We start from the raw sequence: 4,945 nt of genomic DNA, 5'->3' as shown, positions 1-4,945 counted from the left end.
TTCAAACATGATAAGCTTTTTTAAAAACACTTATAGGCTTTGGTTGCTGTTTTCTATCCAGTTGGTTACATAGCTATCCTTGAAATATATTCCCAGCCTTTAGTAGTGTAATTCTTTTATATATATGAAGAGTATTACTCAAGTTTGTTAAACCCTGTTTTAACTTTCCCCAGAATTACACTGATTTCTTAAGACCCTTATATTTCAGTATTTTAGAATGAATTTACTGAAACATATGGATTGGGTTGTGGAAAGGATTTAAATTTCTTCTACTGCTCAACAAATATAATTATTTTTTAGCTCATATACATGGCATATCTTTTCAGTTACTATGCTCTTTTATATTCTTCATTGTGTGTTTGAATGAACTTATTCAGTTTTTCTGTAACAGTAACATATATTTATGTGGGTTTGTATAATTAATTTATACACAAATTGAATTATATTATTTTTAACTACAATCTCTTAAAAATAATGAAGATTCAGGCTTCCTTACACTCTTCTTAAAGATTTTGCAATTTTTAAATAATTTTAGATGATTATCTTAAGTTCTTATTCTTCCTTGTCAACTTTTTAAATATTTTTTTCATTTTTTAGTCAGATATTTTTATGTATTTCCGTTTCAAAAGTTATCCCTTTCCCAGTTCCCCTCTCTCTCATCCCTGCTCCCTCTATAAGCATGCTTCCCTTCCCACCCATCCACTTCCACCTTACCTGCATTACCCTATACTGGGGCAGCAAGCCTCCCCAGGACCAAGGGCCTCTCCTCTGACTATGTCCAACAGGGCCATCCTCTGTTAAATATAGAGCTGAAGCCATGGGTCCTTCATGTGTACTCTTTGGTTGGTGGTTTAGTACCCGGGAACTCTGGGGGGGGGGGGGTGTCTAGTTGATTGATAGTGTTGTTCTTCTTATGAGGTTGCAAACCACTTCAGTAGCTTCAGTCCTTTCTCTAACTCCTCCATTGGGGTCCCCATGCTCATACTGATGGTTAGCCGCAAGCATCCTCATCTGTATCAGTAGGGCTCTGGCAGAGCCTCTCAGGAGACACCCATATCAGGCTCCTATCAGCAAGTACTTTGTGGCATCAGCAATAGTGACTGGGTTTGGTGGCTTCATATGGGATGAATCCCCAAATGGGTCAGTCTCTGCATGGCCTCTCCTTCAGTCTCTGCTCTACTCTTTGTCCCAGTATTTCCTTCAGATGGGAATAATTCTGAGTTAAAATTTTGATAAGGGTGGGTGACCTTTTCTTGCAACCAGGGTCTTTTCTAACCTCTGGATATGGTCTTTACAGAAATGCCTACTTAGTTGGGCATTTCAGGTAATCTCATCCCTGTTGGGTCCTCTGGCTTTCCTGGCATGTAGGACTTGCTAGTGGCTATCCTCAGTTCCCCATCTGCCATTACTACACACCTCTGTTCAAATTCCTGACCCTCTGTATATCATCCCTGTCTCCTCTCATACCTAATCCTGACCCCTTCCCCTCCCCGGTCCTCTATTCCTCCCAAGTTCCTACCAACCTGTACCAATAGTGACTGTGGCTTAGAATATAGTTTAATAGTTCTATTAATCAAAAGATATATACAATCTGTTAGACCAGCAAAAGAAAGATAGTTTGTTTGTGTCTGCTTGCTCATTTGTTCATCATTTACTTCAAAGGTGGTCCCTCTTTTTCATCAAGTGGGAAGTCATGAATGGCCTGGAAGGGATTGTGTAGCAAGGTTTCCCACCCCTGGAACAGAGCCAGCAGGGGGTAGGCCTTCACAAGTGTTGATGGTTGCTGGGCATGTGACTTGTTGTATAATACACAGACACACAGACACACACACACACACACACACACACACCACACACACACACCACACACACACACCACACACACACACACACACAGAGAGACAGAGACAGAGAGACAGAGACAGAGACAGAGACAAAGAGACAGCAACAGTTTTCCCAGCACAGATTTACAAATACAGGTTTCAGGTAAAGACAGAATGAGCCACAGTATGAGAAGGGCCAGATGTTTAGGACATATTGCCAGAATATGTTTGAGGCTAAGCAAAGCAATTCAGGTAAAACCAAAAAAAGCCTGTTTGAGTCAGTTAGCTTGGTGAGGAGTTTGGGCCAGAATGCTTAGTGAACTAGTCAGCCAGTGTTCAGAAAGAACTAGAAAGGGTGAGTTAGTTCAGCAGCAATCCCCAGAGATGACAGCTACATCAGGCATATAAAAGTTACTTTTATACGTGAAGTGAACAGTTTCTTCTCAACATGTTCTGTACAAGGTATCCTTTTTGTCAACAAGCCAAAGAAATCCTAAAGAGAATTCTCCATACCATGAATCAAAATTTAATTTGTTTCCATATAAAGTAATTATCACAAAGAATTTATTAGAGTAAAATAAAACTAAAAAATACACATAGTAAACATTAATTTGTCCTATATAAACCTATGGGTTTCTGAACTTCAGCTGTGCCCTGGTGTTCTAGCTTTTCAAACTCTAAAATGATACAATATTCCATATACTTGGTGCAAATGAGGAAGGCCTGAATGCAAATTGCCCCAACTTACTTCCTGGAATCCCCTAGCCTTTGGAGAGCCATTCATTTGGAAAAAAAACTAAGTTCTTTTCATTTCTTTTCTATGTAGTTGAACCAGTATTCAATCTGGTGTTTGATAATGTCACTGCTTCTCTGAAAGCTCAGATGTCCAGAAGAAAATATGAAAGAGTCTCCAGTTATGACAAAAATAAGGTTGCTATTCTTTTTATCCTCTGGGAAGAAAGCACCAATGAGTGGTACTCTCCTTACATATGTCAATTGAATTCTCATTTTTTCAGTTCTAAACAGGGAAACAATGATTATAATAGAATGCTCGCATTACTTAAAGCTGATGACAATTATTTTCTCCAAAAGTTTGGTATCTTAACTTCCTTATTCTTCCGTATTGATAATTGTTCTATTCCTATTATCTGTATAATAATCCCAGATTTAGTATATTTCAAATTTTAAGTTTGTTGGCGAAATCTTCCACTTTACCAGATCTTGCTTTTCCAGGCTACAGGACTTTCTGTCATCTGGATGCACTTCTTTGGCGATTAATAGTTTAGCTCTTTCACACAATATAAACTATGATAGCCTAGTCATACAAGTTATGTAATATGGTAGACATCACTGTGTAATACTCAATATAGATAATGGATTGCCACCTGGATTTGCTTCTACTTGCTGTGCAGTATCCATTGCCTATTTGTCTTAAGTGCAGTTTCTTCATAGCTACTGTCTCAGAAGTCACCCAAAAAATCAGAACTCTCATGTAGGTGTCTCTATTTGCCAAAATATGGTTACCTATTGCAATAATTATGTGTATAAAAAGATATATTCATATGAAAACTCTAAAGAAATTTATCCTTAAGTGTATTAAAAATGGGTTGAACATCCAGAAATCTAGACTTCTGGAATGGCTTAACTATTCAAGATTTGGTCTAAAACCTAAAGGCAGGAAACTCACAAAATAATTCATTTCTTATTTGGAAATGAAATCAATAGTTTGGGGTGTCTGTATTTTGGTTTTAAGGTCTTTAGTTGATTATCTGAAATCTAGCCTCATTTTGCACTCTGCTTTACCCAATGCCTAAGTATTTAAATAACATTTACATAAAGGATTCCACTATTCTCAAGGTCTACACTGATATATGGACAAATAACTGGACTCTATAAGAAAAAATGTATAAATGTAATTGTCATAACCGGTTATTTTGTGTGCCATTTTGCACATTCTTTTTTTCTGCTTTGACCAATATTTATTGTCTTTATGAAAAAATCTTCATAGAAAATTGCTTTAGCTTTCAGTAGCCCGTTCCTGAGCTCTGAGGAAGTTTGCCTGGAGCCGCGGTTGTGGGTCTCAGTTCTGTAGGATGGGATTCGTGAAAGTTGTCAAGAATAAGGCCTACTTTAAAAGATACCAAGTGAGATTTAGAAGGCAGCGAGAGGGTAAAACTGACTACCATGCACAGAAACGATTGGTGATCCAGGACAAAAGTAAGTACAACATACCGAAATACAGGATAATAGTTCGTGTAACGAACAGAGACATCATCTGCCAGATTGCATATGCCCATATAGAAGGGGATATTGGTCGTCTGTGCAGGACATACACATGAACTTCCAAAACACGGTGTGAAAGTTGGCCTGACAAATTACGCTTCAGCCTATTGCACTGGTCTGCTGCTGGTCCGCAGGCTTCTGAATAGGTTTGGCATGGACAGGATCTATGAAGACCAAGTGGAGGTGAATGGAGATGAATACAATGTGGAAAGCATTAATAGTCAGCCTGGTGCCTTCACTTGCTATTTGGATGCGGGTCTTGCCCGAACTACAACTGGCAATAAAGTTTTTGGCACCCTGAAGGTAGCTGTGGATGGAGGCTTGTCTATCCCTCATAGTACCAAACGATTCCCTGGCTATGACTCTAAAAGCAAGGAGTTCAATGCAGAGGTGCACCTGAAGCACACCATGGGTCAGAATGTGGCAGACTACATGAGCTACCTGATGGAGGAAGATGAAGATGTGTATAAGAAACAGTTCTTTCAGTACATCAAGAACAACATAACTCCAGACAGGATGGAGGAGAAAGCTCATGCTGCTATCTGAGAGAATCCAGTCTATGAGAAGAAGAGCAAGAGAGAAGTGAAGAAAAAGAGGTGGTTGCACATTCTTAATGCATATGCAATCAGTATTTAATAAATGATGTTAAATTAACTATAGGACAGAAATAGTTTTTACAGTATTTACAAAACAGAAATAACTCTCTAATACATAGATCTCCGATTAGTCGGTACTTGCTATTTATTATTATTATTATTATTATTATTATTATTATTATTATTATTATTATTACTTTCTTTCAATCACTATTGGTTGTTGTGATCACATACTCCAAAGCA

At 38.1% G+C, this 4,945-nt stretch overlaps 1 pseudogene; it reads left to right on the top strand.

Annotated features, from left to right (window-relative positions):
• The first annotated feature begins 3,815 nt into the window (after positions 1 to 3,815).
• LOC148005910 (large ribosomal subunit protein uL18 pseudogene) lies at positions 3,816 to 4,742 on the top strand (annotated as a pseudogene).
• Positions 4,743 to 4,945: the final 203 nt, after the last annotated feature.

The sequence above is a fragment of the Rattus norvegicus genome, chromosome 5, assembly GCF_021556685.1.
Source record: "Rattus norvegicus strain SHRSP/BbbUtx chromosome 5, alternate assembly SHRSP_T2T, whole genome shotgun sequence".
In the NCBI taxonomy this organism is placed as follows: Eukaryota; Metazoa; Chordata; class Mammalia; order Rodentia; family Muridae; genus Rattus; species Rattus norvegicus.
This window is presented reverse-complemented; position numbering and strand designations above follow the sequence as displayed.